Source organism: Onychostoma macrolepis, chromosome 04 (genome assembly GCF_012432095.1).
Source record: "Onychostoma macrolepis isolate SWU-2019 chromosome 04, ASM1243209v1, whole genome shotgun sequence".
NCBI lineage: Eukaryota > Metazoa > Chordata > Actinopteri > Cypriniformes > Cyprinidae > Onychostoma > Onychostoma macrolepis.
In genome coordinates this window covers 6,603,349-6,621,719 of record NC_081158.1, presented here as the reverse complement: position 1 = coordinate 6,621,719, position 18,371 = coordinate 6,603,349, and the positions used below count along the sequence as shown (strand labels likewise).

At 35.9% G+C, this 18,371-nt stretch overlaps 1 protein-coding gene across 1 annotated transcript in view; it reads right to left on the bottom strand.

The window, feature by feature from the left end:
• The window catches only part of LOC131538597 (uncharacterized), a 98,504-nt gene that overhangs the window by 49,291 nt on the left and 30,842 nt on the right, over window positions 1–18,371 (bottom strand). The gene's annotated exons all lie outside the window — the stretch shown is intronic.

Sequence of the window (18,371 nt, the reverse complement as noted above, 5' to 3'; positions counted from 1 at the left end):
GACATGGATCTAATAAACTTGGGTACGGCGTGCATGTAGACTGTATAATGATGACACCTACTGATTCGTAGGCTACGGCGCACATTTCTATAGAAGAATAAAACGTCATCGGCATGTGCTAGTTGTAAACAAAAAGAGCATGATGAATCACACTTTGACAGTTGTAGTTTTTATGTGTGCTGAAAAGAAAGTGGAAGTGGCTAAAGAAGAAGGAATAAGAGCTTGAGATGAGCAGTTTTATTTTTTAGCACCATGTCGCATTGATTTCATGTCACATTTTTATTGGCTGGCCAGTAAACGTGGGTCATGGCAGCAAACATACTGTGTGACGATCAGGCTGAATTTCTGACAGTGTCAGAAAATGATTGTAGCCTACATTCACACTGTCAGTTTTTGGGATTGACAACTGCATTTTCTTTACAGGTGTGAGTCTCGAAAGTCCTGTTCACACAGCAATTAACAGTAGCATCTTGAATGCTGTCTGTATGAACATGCAATGGGAGTCAAGCCCTTATTCTTACCAGTAACCATAGCAACAGTGACCAAAATAATATAAAAGATGGCAACGTCTATAAAACTTGGACTTATCACTTTCTGACACGACAATAATCCAATCGAGTTCTTCCATCAAACCTTCATTAACCGACAGCAGCTAGATATGTGGGCCACATAAGTATTGCCGATCTTGACCCACATTTAAAATCCATTTCAAATCATTTTGAGTAAAATGCCAATGTTTTCCCATAAAGAAAGGTAATATATTCAAATAAATGTGAAACACTGTTAAATGTATTTTGAAAATATATTTTTAAAATGCATAACATAAAGCTCATGTTGTGTGTTATTATGTGTTTACTTGTATGCAACATTATATGATATTATATATTATAATATAATATATTCTGTTGTTTTTATATATATATATATATATATATATATATATATATATATATTCATCTGCAATTCATCCGGCACTGGCATACAGCATGTGGGCCAAACATGGCCCAGGTTTGGCAGAGGTGGTACCGGGTTTAAGACGGCACACAAGACATGGGCCAGATGTCAAATGTAGATATGTGGGCCACATAAGTATTGCCGATCTTGACCCACATTTAAAATCCATTTCAAATATTTTTGACTAAAATCCCAATGTTTTCCCATACAGAAAGGTAATATATTCACATAAATGTGAAACACTGTTAAATATATTGAAATACATTTTGAAAATATATATTTAAAATGCATAACATAAAGCTCATATTTTGTGTTTAATTGTGTTTACATGTGAAATTATATTCATGCCTCATATGACATTATATGTTATATTATAGAATAGTATATCCTGTTGTTTTATTTATATACAACTGACTTCAAACAATGTTTTGCATTCACTGCTTTCATATTCTCATTCAATTTACAGTTTGATGTAGGCCTACTAAACAATACATGATGAAGTTTCAGGACATTTTATTTGACTTTTATGTACTATTTATGTAAATGCGTAACGTTGATGTGTTTTAGGCCATGCTGGCCAATCAGAAGAAGCCCGAAAAAGTTTCCAGTAGGTGGAGATAACAGCGCAGTAAACGCTGCCAGTAAGTGGCATTACATAATAATGATGGAGAACTTGTGGCTGGTATACATAGGTATTTGCGAGCCAGTTTGCTCAGACTTGGAAAGTTAACCATAGGTACCTTCCACCAAGCCAAGGGATCTTGCTCTCCATCAGTAGCAGGAGTCATGAGGTAGCTGTTCAGCTCAGCTTCCATGGTGTCCTCCAACTGCACAGATGAAGCAGGGGGAACTGCGGTGCTCTTGAAGAAGCTGCCCAATGACCGTTTCCCCTTCTTCACTCTGGATGTTGATGGTTCTGTCTCAGCTGCACTTTGATGCATGCCATCTGTGGTGCTAAGACGAGCCCTCTTCTCATGAAAAACAGTGAACTGTCTTTTAAAAAGAATATAATGTTGAGGAAATCAGGCATTTTTATGTAAGCATTTAAAAATTGCCTGTCAATGTAAATAAACAAAGTGGCTTAAATTGTATGCATTATAATAACAAGCTTTTATAACATATAGCATGTAGTGTAATTTAGAGTTACTTTAATGCTGTCATCTGCTGCTATTTTATGTTATTTTCTCTTATAACATTAATCATATTTTGTTGCTGTTGCACACTGATGCACATAAAATAAAAAAGGGTCCCACTTTATATTAAGTTTCCTTAACTACTATGTACTTACTTTTAAATTAATCATTTGATACAATGCAATTATTCTGTACATGTTTTTACATTGTACTTGTATTTTTAAAAATACCTATATGTAATTGCATCTGTAATTAAATTCTGTAATTACATTTATAATTACACTGTTGACCCATCCCTTACACCTTAACCCACCCTTAAACCTACCCACACCACCAAACCTGTCCCTAACCTTACCCGTATCCCACCTCAATAGCAGCAAAAGTGTTTTGCAATACAATACGAACAAAATAAGTACATTGTACTTATTTTTTGATGTAAGTACATAGTAGTTAAGGCCACCTATTATAAAGTGTGACCTAAAAAAGTTACCTTTTGTGCCTCCTGTTCCATTTCTAACTTGACTCTTGCTCTGATATCTGGAATATACTCTTGCCTCATGTAGCACATTTTAAATCGTGGATCAAGGAATGAAGCTACATCAAGAATCTCCTGTGTGGCTGGGTCACTGTATTTGTCCTCCATATAGCCATATAGGTCGGTGTCATCTTCCTTTTCAGCCAGGGTTTCTGTTTTCAGGAGATGCAGGACAGGCTTCAGGTAGGATACGCTGATATATGATTCACCAGAGAGGGCATCTGTGAAGTCCTGGAGGGGATGTACACTGTAAAAAATGTCAAAAAAAAATGTGTAAAAAAAGCCTCAAGAGAAGTTGCCAAGAAAATGGTTGGAAAGTATCCTCGGTCACTGCAAGATGTCATAGAAGGTGATGTGATAGGACCAGGATATCACTCACTGGTCAAGCAGTTACAAGCTTGAATTGAAAATGTGAAGCGGTCTTCAGTACCACGGATATTGAAGCGCAAACAGGTGTCAGATGAGTATGATACTGATGAAATCCCAGCTGAACGAAGGGCAGCTGTTCAGGACACATATGGCTGCATACAGTGGGACATGAAATTCATGCCAGTGAGTGAGACACTGGAAAGTCAACAGGAGAAAAAAGATAAACTGAAGGTGGTCAGTGAACAGGCAACCATCAGTCCAGAGGAGGTAAAAACTCTTATGAAGTTCACCTACTTTTCCCAGTGTAAGGCAATAAACAGTGGAACAGATCTGCAATCACTCATGGAAGAGTTGGCATGATGGTTCACTTTCATGACCTTACTGGTGTATCACTAAAAGAGACTTTCCTCAGTAATGTGGAGAAAAAAGGAAAACGTGTTCTGGACTTCCTGAGAGGTGTTTGTGCAGACAAGAGCAAACAAGTTTTGCAGGCTGTAACAAAGCTAAAAATTGTGAACGACCAGATCCCCACCTTCATCACTGCTGTCTGCATGATGTTTGCAAGCTATTACTGCCTCAATATCCACTATCCTGTGGGTCTGGGCTCCACACTTGAGTTCCTTCAGAGGTAATTATTTTTTCTCTTTTAGAACAAATTACTTTATCTAGTGGTTGATTTTGAATTCTTACATTCAAAAAGGTGTTTCTTCAACATCAATCCTGAGAAGGGCACAAAAGTGGAAACAAGAAGTAAAGAAAAACAAGAAGTAACTGTCAGTGAATCCAAGAGTCCTCACCCTCATCGCTGATGTCTCTGATCATGAGTGGAGAGAGACATGTTAAATATGGACCTTCAGTTAACATCCATAACACTTAAACAGCACTAGTTGTATGGAACAGTATCTATTTTACTGTACCTACTGTTCTGTTAACCACTAACAGGTTTTGGGTTAACGTTACTGTTTGAATCAAACTTTGGTCGCTGCAATATGTGTTGTGTTCTACCAGGTGAGCCATTTGTGAGGCAAAGCTGTTTATTTTTCACTGAATATAGCCATGTATTTATTACATGTAATTTACAAACTGCATTTGGAAGATTGAAAGACATGCTTGAAACAAATTTGCCTTATTTAGGACAATGTATTTTGTTTTATCTCTTTTTTTCTTACGTCTACAAGAGGTTGCACGTGACATGGTCCTCATCAATCTCTTTTTCCTGCAAGTCTCCTTTTGGATTAGTTATCTTTATAAATATCGGTAAGTTGTACTATTCAGCATACATTAATGACTTCCTTACTAAACAAGTTTTAAGTACTACTAAATCATTTAACCTTTTCCTTAAAGTCTCTAATTTTTCCTAAGCTTTATCAGCACTGAGCTTCATAGAGTACATTTGATTTATATGATTTAAACTGGAACTGCCCTGCATCAATAATTGTCAGATCGTACATGTTACCTTTTGGTCACTTGCTCATCTATTGTAACTCTATTGTCATTGATATGGACAAAATTGCTATACTACAATTTTCAGTCTTTCATTGCAATCACAATCTTTTCATAATCTTCCAAATTATATTTACACAGTCTCATGTTGTCGTGGGTCAAGCACGCATTTGCGTGTTTACAACAGTGTGTGATGTAAAACTATTTATCATGAGGAAACATTGTGTGCATTATTTAGTAAAACAAGGGAACAATGTGAGACTGACTGGCCGATCACCGGTCCAGTTGAAGCAGGCTGAAAATTGTCTGATTCTGGTCCCTAGCCGGTCAGTTGGTGCATTTCTTATTATTACCGTTATAATTTTTTTATTTATTTATTTATTTATTTTTTTGGCTTGCAGAGAGGATCATGTCATCATGTCAAAGCACAATCTGTTGGCAATTTATGATTCTTCAAGAAGAAACAATGACAACACCTGCTCAAAATTCCAGTTTTCAGAACAGTGCTACCTGTCTGAAAGAGCCTCTGTCCCACCTCTCTTCAGTAAAGTCTGGAGCCAGTAATTCAGACACCAGTCTCAAGGATAATTATTGGTAAGTAGTGGTAGTTCAGTAAATTTTCACCACCTTTATGTATTTGGCTAGTCACTGATCTCGTCTGATGATTTGGAACACATATGATGATTGTTGAATTGCTTGAGTGGAGGCAACTGTGTATTTAGGCTGCAAGCTGACAGATGTGAAACAAATGCTTGTGATTAGCTAGGTGCTGAGTTGTGTCTTTGCCCTGATACTCTATTGATTGTCAGAGTGGCCAGAGTGTTGTTCACTTTTGTGTAGTTCATTGGAATTCAGTTTAACAAAAGAAGACTTATGTCTTTGTAGGCATAATGCTCATGGACTGTATCAATCTAATTTGTCTTTGTGTCTGTTTCCTGCAGAGAGATCATGCAGTGGTCCACAGTGACTACATGTGAGTCCTCAGGTAGTACACGTGACAATGCAAGCTTTACGTTTCCAGTTTCTCGAACCAACTCAGTCCCATATCTTCAGTCAAGTGTGGACTTATTACTATTGTTCAACAAGAGCAACTCTGATTGATGTTTATTCCATCATTGGTTATCCTTAATTTATTGTGGACACATGCAGTTTTTCCAACATCAACACGTTTGTGAGTATACTGGTAAGTTATTGGATCAGCTCAAACTATTATAACAGTGTCTGTATATAAAAAACTCTATTAATGATAGTCTGTGCCTTGATTTACAATGGGTGGCATTTAATAATTCATTTAGTAATTTAAAATAACCTGACTGACTGTTGACTTAAAATCTATGGGAACTAACTGTAATGCCTTATGTGTTATACTGTCATTTTTGCGGTGAAATTCTGGCAACCACAGCTGCCGGTAATTTTCTGTAAAATTGAACTTTACAATCAAATACTATAATATTTCATACAGTTGTATTGTATTTATTACAGAGATAGACTGTATGTAGGTTTAAAGTAGTTTACTGTAAAACAATTTAACATTTACAGCTGCAATTTTTAAAGTAAATTACTGTAAACAGGTTTACATTGTATCTGTTTTATTTATGAGTACTGTACCGTAAACAACAAACAATTCTCAACTGTAAAATTTACAGTTGCCAAAAAGCATGGTTACACTTTATTTCGATAGTCCACTTTAGACATTCTACTAACTATAAGTAACTTTGTAACTACATGTCAACTAATTCTCATTAATTTGCAACTACACGTCTACTAACTCTTAGTAGGGTAGGTTTAGGATTAGAAGAATAAGTTGACATATACTTGCAAAGTTTCTCATAGTCCTTATGTTGTATGTTGTGGACCCATCAAAATAAAGTGTTAGAAGATATTAAGCAGACAGTCTACTAATACACTAATGACTGCTAGTTGATATGTAGTTGCAAAGATACTTACTGTTAGTAGAATGTCTAAAGTGGACTATCAAAATAAAGTGTTACCAAAAGCATTCTGTAAAGTGTTACACATTGTCACCATATATTTCACGGTGAAATTCTGGCAACCACAGCTGCCGGTATTTTACCGTATTTTACACAATTTTTTTTTTTACAGTGTAGGGCGGCATTGATAGACTCAATGACCTCTGTGTCTTGCCAGGTGGGAACTAAGTGACGTGTCTTCCTGTCTTCAGACAGAACCTGAGACAAGGCCTGACTATGCTACAAGACCCTCGCAATCATCTTCTGTCTAGAGCCCCATCTTGTTGGACACTCTGTGATTAAGGAATGCTCTGGCAGATTCAGATGTTTTTGTGCCTCACTCAGTGTGTTTTTCTTTTTCCAGCTGTGTGAGAAATGGCTAACCAGCTGCTTACAAAGTCATGTTGCCCGATTTACCCTTGCATCACCCTTCAAAGCATTTTCTAAAAAAGAAAAGAAATATTGTGTAGTTTTGCATTTTCCAGACTTGTAAACGAGACTTGTTTTAACAAGTGCAAAGTGCTTCACAGAAAGCAATGCAATTAACAATATGTGAAATATAAATCATAAAGCAGGAAAATTAAGTTATACAAACAATCCGTCTCAAAGTGATTTACATGTTGTTGTTGTTTTTTTTAAATATAAAGCCAAAAGAAATGCTTAAAGATAATAAACATATTGCAACTAACTATAAACCCATATGGAGAGGCCTACTTACCAATGGCAAGATGCAGCCTGTGGCCAAAACATTGAAGTCTGGTGAAAAACACTTCCACACGTGCTAAACTTGCAATGAAACATTTTCAGAAAAGAGACCAAGAGAGATTAAAAGAGAAAAGGTGGGTCCACACTGTTCCTATGCAGAGACTGTTAAGGGCACACGGCTGGCTAACCTAGCTGGCTAGCTAACACACCACATGGTGGTTAGAAAGCGTTATAGAACACCAAAATATTATTTATGTATTTACATATGCTGTACAATTGATAAATGACAGCAACCAACCAGGGAAGACAGATGGTTAAGTTTATCCGTTTGCAAACTTAGCTAATTGTAATACTACTGATAATTTGCCACCTTCTCCAAAGATAAAGAGAGCAGTGAAAGCCTTTGAACAGAACCTGGGCTCTGAACCCTCTCAGAGAAAAGAGGAGAAAAAGAAGAAAGAAAAAAAATTTAATTAATTACGACGCTGGTTGGTTTAAATTGCGCATGCGCAGTTTATTTTAGAAACAGAGAGCTTACATGACACACGCTCTGCTCTGGTTCGCCAAGTAACGTTATAACATCTGCTCACAGTTATGGCTAACTTACAGAATTAAATGAAGATACCAGCACTGACGTTTAAGTAAAGCCCATATTTAAACTGATGTTTGCTTGTGTTCATTCAGTGACCGTAACATCTACAAACTATGTTACTGCCAATTAGTGTGTAAACCATGACTTCAAGACCCCCGATTAAAAGACAGCAAAACAGAAGTCATAATAACGTTACAACAGCCTGTTCGGTAGCATGTGTAATGCAATAATTACCTGAGCTAAGGAAGCTGACCGGACTGATGCTTATTTGTACAGTTTATGGGTTAATGATGCTAACGTTATTGTGGTGGTTTTGCATGTGATAACGGTACCTTTTTCCGTTTCACCTCCGTCGAGGTTCCAGGCGAGTAGAGGCGAGCCGAGGAGATGATGTTTAGATATAATCAACAACAACTTCACCGCGGTCAGTTCAAGAGAAATCTGAAAATATACTAAACGAAACAATCAGCACTTACTCAGATCACCGGTATTAATATATCCATAGACTTATGAAATAGGTTTTACGTTACATACCTGAGACGCGTTCCTTATTCCAAAAATGGCACCGTTGGACGCGTAATTTCAAAATTCAAACAGCAGCGATCCCACAATGCTATGCGGTGGCTGTAAAATAATGCTTCTATGGTGTAGTTACAATAATATTACAGGACTGTCCGTAAACTTCCCATCATGCATTTGCATTTACAGTAAAAACATGAATACAATGCGTTGTTGTAAAATTTATTGTAAAATTACATCAATTGCTAACAGTGTAACATCCATTTCCACAAATTACTTGAAAAACGTCCCAATTTACCTTCTCCAATTTCCATCTAGGACTTCTCTTTTCTTTTTCATAACATATCTTTGTACCAACTGTAGTACTACAGGATAATAGTCACTCTGTATTGTAGTATGTTTGATCACACTCCATGTACTGATCCCTGCTATTACAGTAGATACAAATGTCAGGTCAAGTGCCGTTTCTGTATTTTGTATACTGTTATATCGTGTTCCCTCTCCATTATTAATACACACCAAATAATTATCATCAATAAATTCTTCAATAAGTTGGCCATTCACATCAGTATTATTACTTCACCACACCATACTACATTGTCATACAAAGGACCCACAACAGTTTCTAAAATGATTTGACTTCATTTTTTCACATGGATTATAGAAACCATTTGTCTAACCATTTTCACATTCCCTGGAACCTTCTTTGCTGCTTCTGCATAACTGATTCCCTGTTCAACCTTGAGACGTTGCACTTTGGCCTGCCTCTTACTAACCTCACAGCCTCTGTAAGCAGAACTGTGTACCCCACCACAATTACAACACTTCAGCTTTGTACCCTCTTGGCATTTTCTATACTCATGTTCACCACCACATTTACCACATCTTTGCTTCCCCTTGCACACCGCCGCTACATGTCCAAATCTCTGACATTTAAGTGACATCCCTAAGTGGAGGGGGTGTATATATAACCTCACGTCATAACACATGAATCCAATATACACTTTTTCCAGGAGTTTTTCCTGATCAAAATTGATCATAACCGAGAGACTATCTTGCATATTTCCATTCCTGTTTATTTTTAGACATCTGGCGTCATTTACTCTTGCATTTGTTATGTTTCTTTTCACATCTTCAACTGATACGTTTACTGGAATCCCTGTAATGACTCCTTTTGTGAATTTCCTATAAGTCATAGAACATTCTACTTTCTTTCTATTTATTATGTTCATTTTGATTGCTTTCCTTGTTGTCTTTCATCCTTACACATAATCATCAGTGCTCCATTTCTTAATACTTTAGCACGCTTTATTTCACCAATTTCCCAATTAGGAGATTTCGTTAGCTGTATTGGATTCATCCCGCCAAACGAGTCCCCTTCATCCACAAGTTTTGCAAAAACCACATACTCCTCCCTCCGCTTCTCCTCCGTAGTCGATCTCCTGTCTGAGTCACTTTCATCCGTTTTATTTTTCCTTTTCTTTTTCTGTTTATTATTGCTAAGTACTGTTTGGATGCCCCGTTTCGAAAGTTAAACTATTTTGAAATTTGACCGCAGCGCAAGCCATTGAAATGAATGGGTTTCATAGCGCAGAGCTTTCTGCATCCTGTGTGAAAGCCGCTTTAGAATGAAGCGCATCGCGAGAATACACGCACGCACACCCGCGACCAATCAGATTCGCCCCCCCTTTAAACATCACAACATTTCAGTTTTCTGAACACCTTAATTATTTCAAAACATAACATTTGAAAGTATTTTCCAACATTTGTATAATTACTAATTAATTAAACTGAAGACCTGTTGCATTTTTTAATAATACTATAAAAATAAGAGTTTTGTATAAAAATAGCAATTTTGTGATAAACCTGAATAGAAACCGTACAAGCACAGTGTAGAACCTGGTCGAAAAGAACTCACCCACATGTGTAACTTAAAAAAGCACATTCCACTGGAAACTAATCTAACTTCATCAGCTCGTAAAATGAGCAAATGACCAACACAACACTAGCGTCCGGCCATACTCCCCTTTTCACCTCGAGAGACTCGTAAAACATGATAAGGTGAGGATGAAGGCCCGCGCTACATCTGTTCGGAGTTTAACAACCCATAATTACTCCTTTGGAGAAGCTCCAGAACCGAGCGTTCGCGATACGGCGACCCCGCTAACATAAAATACCTTTCCGATAAACAAAATCTGACTGACTTACGACTTCGTCTCAGCAAAGAAGATCACCAGAGACAGCAACGTGAGACTCCTCCTGACCTCACGACCTCAGCTCTGGTTTCCTGCCTTCCAAAGGAATGTGCCTTTCTCTTCTTCTTTCCAAAAGGGAAAGAACACCCAACATTGTATGAACAAAGGATCTTCCAGACAGGACTTCTGCTATTAAAAGCAATATACTCAAGAGACGATATTTGTATATGAATGTGGTATTTTGTTTCATATATCTGACTGTAGTTATCAGAACTCAGTATATTTTAATCTGTGACTTAAACCATTTGGTAGGTAAAATTATAGGTATTCAATATATAATTATCTCATGTTTGGTATTAAATTTCACGCTATGAGGAGTCCAGTACATTGAAATAGATGAATGTTGACTTTTATCCTCATAAGGTATGATTATAACACTTTGTAGAAATCTGCTAGGATATTGTGGCTTAGGTGACATATTTATGAGCAGATAATGTATGCATGAAGTTTATGTCGTGTGGGGCGGGGCTCCACCCTACACAGACCTTATGATTGGGTCAGACAGTGACTAGGATGGACTTAATTCTGTCCGATAAAACAGACACCCCAACTTTGAACCATGAGCTCAGACCAAAACAAAGAACGGGGTGAAACAACTGGTGATTGCAAGAGACTTGGCTGAAAGTCTGGGCTTTGCCCCCTGATCGTGCTGTGGAACATCTGGCTGATCATCAAAAGACTCCAACCACTTGCCACGTCTGACCAAAGAGAACTTGCAAGCGGCTGCATAAGAGAACTTCAAAACTCGCTATTCGCGCGCTACCAGAGAGTCATCAAATCCGAAGGAGGAATCCCGAGTGACGTCACGCGACAACAACACGTCAGCAGGAAAAGTCCTGGGTCCCCTTTCAGCAACCCTTCAAGAAGTACAGCCTTCAATTCAACGCACGCTAAGTAAACAAACAAATCTCTTATTCGCTGAAGCTGGTTGAATTGAATGAATCGTTAAAAGATAACAATAACTGAGTCTTCCGTTTGTGACGTCCCCATAAGGTCGTCCTTATTTCTCAAGAAAAGAGAATATTTAACTTCCTTCAAACTGCTTTGATCTTGCCATAATATGTGTATGTGTGTGTATGTGTTTTGGTTACTTGTATTGTGCCTTAGAATAGTAAATAAACGCTTGATTCATTTTTAATGAATAGTCTGGTGCCTTGATTTTCAAATCGTTAAACTATTTGCCATAGATCGTGATACCTGTTGCTCAGGCAAAATTTCCCAATTAATTCTGTATTCTTATCAGTAATAAGAAGCATTGCTGAATGTATACTTTATTAATACTCGCTGGACGAGTTGTTAATAAGGTATAAATTATACAGTTTTGATTAATATCAATTAATCAGATCAAAACCGAATTTCTAAGATTTGGTTCCCTAAAGCTAAAATTTATAAATGAAGGATAAAACCTTTCATAACGTTACAACAGACACAACCTATATTCACAACATCACACACATACACAGTTCGTTTGCGCATTAATAGTAAAGTACACGCGCACTGTTGGAAATCCCTCTGATATAGTGACTGTAGCTCCACCCACTATTGACAGCTGCACCCTATTGTGACTTCAATTAGTGGCCTTTAAGAAGGGTTGCTTCCTATTTGTTTCCTGCTCTGGACTTTTCATATGGTGTTGTGGCTGTGTATACATGTAAGTTATTTTCAGTGGTTGAATTGCAATTAATTTGCCAATAACAATTTAGGGGGGGATGGTGTGGCTGGGGGGTCCTGTGGCTAATTTTACACAATGATTGCAAAATTGGTTTCATTTTCAAAAAGATTTCTATTTAATGAAAAATTAGTCTTAATAAATGAACTATTATTTATAAGGTTGCTTTGTTTTTTTTTCCTTCTGGGGCCTGAAATAGAGGAATTTTGGTCAATATTGACAATTAAACAATATTTTTCTGAGTGTTTTTGTGCTGGCACCTTGACTGGTTTAGGTCTGTCATTGATTAATAAATATGAAAATAAAACCACCAGTAGGTGGCAGCAAGTCCCTGTTTTAATAAATGACTTACTGAATCATTCAAATCAAACGACTGGCTCACTCGATTCGTTCAAAAACTGATTCATTCATGGAACGAAACACCATGCTGCTATGCACTGTTGTATAAAACTAAGCACATTAAATTTTGTGCTCACGGCCTCACGCACGTGCTGATATACAGAAAAGTACATTGCTTGTGCAATGAATATAAAAACGTAAAAACTCATATGTGGGTATTTTTTGTTTCATTGCTGGAATTATAAGAGCATTCTAACTATATTCTAAAGGGCTTCATTGCGCAGTCCCGCATCTCTGAGTCCCTCACAGTCACACATACATTATGTCAGGAGAACGTCTTTAAATTCTAATCAAGGAAAAATCATAGCTTCTGTTGTCTTCTTTTAAAAGAACTTCAAAAGTTGACGAAATGACGAAATTGCTTCCGCTTGTGCGCAACTTGTTACAGTACCAAGTTCTGATTGGCCAATCATCGTTATTTAGTTCGTAAATGATCATAAGTAGAGAATTTTAACATTTTATGTGCATGATAAGTTTTACTTAATACACAAAATTGATAATCCAAAGGGGATGGTAAGGGGGGATGGTGGTTTTGCAGAGGGGATGCTTCTTATCTTTTTTTTTTGACCAGGGGGATGCCATCCCCTCACATCCCCCCTCAATTCGAGTCCTGGTTATTTTGTTGTTTGATATTTTGTATGGTTTGAATTTTGTTATGCAATTTATTGGTTGTTGAACTTATATTTCTTCATTCTTATTTAAGTTTAGAAACCAGTCTGATACACCTGTGCAAATGACTCATGTACTGGCATTGGTGAGAATAAAACTTGAAAATGGATGGTCTCTCAAGGTGTTTTAACTGACACCCCATTGTGATACTCCCCCCACAAGTCAGCAGCATCCTAAGAGTCTACTACACACGCGCCTAATGTACGACTCCTGTATCGCCTTTACTTCAATTTCAATCATCATCCATCAAAACTTGAATATAGTTTAATATTAAGCTATTTTGCGGGTGGCCAACGTCGGTCCTAGAGCACCACAGTCCTGCAGAGTTTTGCTCCAACCTTGATTTAAAAACTCACCTGCCTGTAGCTTTCTAGTAACCCTTATGCTGCCTTCATGTGCTACCAGAATTATTGTAAATATGAGTTTCCTAATCAGAAATTTACTACTGGGAAATTCTGAAATAATTCTGATACCCGAGTGTCCGAGTTGGGCGGGTCATAAACTTTAAACATGGTGGAGGTGACAACCATCACTGCTGTCAATGCTGTTCTCACAACAACTACATCCCTTTGTCTTTTCGCTAAAGTAGTGTATTTATAGGCAAGATATGAAAAGATCAAATGACAGAGGTCTGCAATTATCTCAAGATTGTCTGCCAGAGGATCAATAACAGACATGATTAACAGTTAGAATGAGCCAGGAAAACCTTATTTGGGAAAAGCATGGATTCACAAATTATCATCATCACGAAGGAGGCAACCATGAAGGCAGAACCTTAAAGTGATTATGTGAACAAACATGCAAGTTTAATTTCTTCACCACAAAGAAATCTACAGAAACATCATTAAAAAAAATCGGTAACACTTTACAATAAGGTTCATTAGTTAACTACATTAGTTAACATTAACTAATAATAAACTGCACTTATACAGCGTTTATTAATCTTTGTTAATGTTAATTTCAACATTTACTAATACATTATTAAAATCTTGTTATCATTAGTTAATGCACTGTGAACTAACATGAACTAACAATGAACATCTGTATTTTTATTAACTAACGTTAGCGAAGATTAGTAAATACAGTAACAAATGTATTGCTCATGGTTAGTTCATGTTAGTTAATACATTAACTAATGTTTAACTAATGAACCTTATTGTAAAGTGTTACCAAAAAATCTTAGTTACAAAGTAAAGTTGATATTTTGTGTCTGTTGTTAACTGTTACAGGACAGATAATTGTTTTTTTTTTTATTATTATTTTTTTTTTATTATTATTTCTTCAGATTTTCCACAATCTTCCCTGATAGTGAAATTGCAGAGACCATTTCATGTGGCCAGACAAAGTATGCCTGCATGTGCACTTATGGTACGACTCTCTATTTCAAAGGTCTGCTCACCAACAAACATAATTATTTTAATTATTAATTTAATGATTATGAACAGAAATTAAGCATGACAAACCAAACTCCTATTAACTAATATATCATAAGTTAAACCAAAAGGCTTCTTACAAAAAGTCCTTACAAAATAAAATCATTATGATTGTTCTGTTTTTATTAATGTTGTTTTCTAAAGTAGGGTACATGTAAGATGAAAGTAGCACATTTGTGCAGGACTGCATGGGCACATATTAGCGTATGTTTTACAGTAATAACTGAAATTGTTGCTTTTTCCTTGTTTTGTTTGATTTGATTTGCCAAGTATTTACCAGATTTATTACTATGGTGAAATTCTTCTTGTCTGAGCCTATGAATCAGGAATTGAGTATGCTTATTGATTATTGCATTTAATTTAAGTTTATATTCTCTTAATTTATTTTGGGTTTCTTCTGTTGGGTTATTTATATTGATGTCTTGAAGTTTTTTAATTTTCTGTTCCAGTTCTATTTCTTGTTCTTTTTCCTTCTTTTTTTGTAAACGGAGTATGAGATTATTTTCCCTCGAAGTACTGCTTTTCCTGTTTCCCACAGAAGAGAGAGAGACAGTCCAGGGGTGTCATTCATTTCTAGAAAGAATGGCCACTCTCTTTTAAAATAGTTGTCAAAATCTGGGTCTTTCAAAAGAGATATGTTAAAACGCCATCTGGTAGCAGGTTTATGAGGTTCAATTCTGTTCCATTTTAATGTTACTGGAGCATGGTCGCTAATGACACTTGGATGAATCTTTGATTCGGAGATGTTTGATATGATAGAATTACTGGTGAGAAAGAAATCAATGTGGGAATATGAGTGATGGACTGGTGAGAAAAACGAGTATTCTTTAGCATTTGGGTGTTGTAATCACCAGCCATCGCCAAGACCAAAATCACTCATGAACTGTTTTATGGTTTCTGCAGATTGCCAAATGCGTTTATTACTTAAACTAGATCTATCTATTGTTGGGTTGAGAACTGTATTAAAATCACCTGCTGAGACCAAGGTGCAACATGAGAGCTAATTTCATGAATTAAATTGTGGTAAAGAGAGAGAGAGGAACTGGGGAGCTAGGAAAGGGTGATCTATTTTTAAATTCATGAACAACAGTTACTTATTAGGAAATGAGAGTGAAGAGTTCAGAAGAGCCAGGGAGTAATGTCTTTATCACGGTATAACTGTCCATTTATGTAAAGTTTGTCCACAGTGATGGTTGCCTTTTTTCCTTCACTCATCATTTGTTTTCAGATAGGGAAGAGATGTTTCCGACGCTCGAGAATGTCCTTTGGATATTGATTGTTGAGTCCGTAGTTTGTGCCTTTGAGTTGTCTGCCTTGCCTCTGAACAAGTTCTTTTTGTTTATAATGTTCGAATTTTGACTTGATGAAAGTTTATTTTCAATGGAGAGTAGAATGGCGCTTACCTCTGTGCAGCACGGCGGTTTAGGTGACGTACCTGTGCTGGATAGTGAATCAGGACGGGGTCTTTTGGAGTTTGGAGTGAGATTGCCTTTACTTTTTTTGTTGTCGTCTGGTTTGTCCTTGTTCATGGTGCTGTAGAGTCTGTTATAATGTGTGTTGATATATTCCTCAAGGTAATCCAGGTTGCAAAGCGTTATAGTCCAGTTTTGAAACGGAAGGAGAAAAAACAAAAACAAATGCAAAACGAGAGAAGAAAAAGAGATAGAGGAAAAAAATATATATATATATGAATGAAATCTAGCTGCGGGGAGCCGCCATTTTGGACCAGATCTCGTTGGGTTCTCGCGTTACGCAGCCATCACCCCCCTAGTGGCCAGATCTGGGTGTATAGTACACATTAATGTTTTAACTAACATGAACAAACAATGAATAATACATTTATTACAGTATTTATTCATCTTTGTTAATGCTAGTTCATGAAAATAAATCACAGTGCATTAACTAATGTTAACAAACACAACTCATGATTTTAATAATGCATGAAATTAACATTAACTAAGAATGAGCAATACTTTTACAGCACTTATTAATCTTAGTTAATGTTAACTAATGTTGTTAACTAATGAACTTTATTGTAAAGTGTTACCATTATTGTTATATAATTTTTACATTGCAGTAGCATTATTGCAGTCATACAACTTTTATGGATGTTTAAAACAATAAAATACAATAAATATTTTGGAAATATTATTTGATTGTTGTTATTTTTGTTGTTGTTGTTAAATACTGACTTTTTATTTTACAGTGAAGAAGCATTATTGCAATCATATAATAATAAAATAAAATAATATTTTTGAAATATTATTTATTCAGTTGTATTATTAGTATTATTATTTATTAAATACTGACTTTATTTATTTATTTATTAACTACAGTACTGTCACGTGTTGGTTTCTGTTTAGTTTCCAGTTTGCCCTTATTTGGTTTTTCCTGTTCTAGTTTTGTTAATCATCGTTCATCCCATTCACCTGTTTCATATTAATTATCTTGTTTGCTCTTTTGTTCCCGTCCCGTTATAAATCCTCAGTTCTATCCTTGTCTTTGTCTCAGCTTAATGTTCAATAAATGGAAAAGTGTGTTGATGCTACTCTGTTCTCCTGACCTTTGTTTAATTTTGACTACAACCACAAGTCCGTAACAAGTACAGTAGCATTATTGCAGTCATACAGTTTTATGGATGGGTTTAATTGATATATATTTTGTATATAATGTTTTGATTGCTTCTATTGTCATCATCTGTAAGATACTTTGGATAAAAGCATCTGCTAAATAACTAAATGTAAATGAATATTGCAGTCGCAACATTTCTTTATTGATTTTTATCATTTAAATAATAATGAAATACAATTAATATTTTGGTCATTGTTATGTATTTTTTTTTATTTTTTTATTATTGAATAGTCTCTTTTTATTTGACAGTAGAATTATTGTATTTGTAACACATTTCTGTAAGTATTTGTTATAATTGAATTAACAATTAAATGAATAAAAAGGATTATATTTCAGCTAAAGTCATTTCTATGGTAATATTTGTTTAAACGAATTAAGCAAAGCCTGCAGATGTTTGAACACATTTTGACATGTTTTAGTAAATAATATAATTGATTTTTGTTCAGTGAGTATACTGTCTTTAAAACATTTCACTACTCAGAAGAAAAGAGATATTTCAGAAAGTAAATATTCTGTCATGATCTTTCACTGAAGGAAATCTCATAATAACTGAATGTCTTTACTATACTTAAAATAAATATATTTGATTAAATGCTGTGATTAATGTCATATTTGATAACATCAGAAACTCTCCTGAAGCTGATTTCAGTCGATCGATTAATTTTATTCATAATTCATACAGCATTCAGACATTTCACACATTCATCATCAAATAAAATATGATCTGAAGATGATTTGACATTGTGTTTTATTACAAACGACAGAGAAAATCAGATGAATGATAAGATATCAGACGGATTTGATAATAATACAAATGACTGACGTGAGTTTGAGAAAAGCCCAGAAACAGATAATCACTGATTTACTGTCTAGATGAGGATTTCTGATTCATGTTCATAATAAAGTGATGAAGAGACTCTATAACATCTGTTACTGATTGATCATGCAGCTCAAAGCATTATGGGTAGAATCTCCGGACAGTGTCTTCTGATTCATCAACAGTTTCACTGATGATCCAGGATAAATAATATAAAACCCAGGATAGAGCGGCTCAGTGAATGTGGTCTGGACTGTGTGGATGAGGGTCGTTGTGTC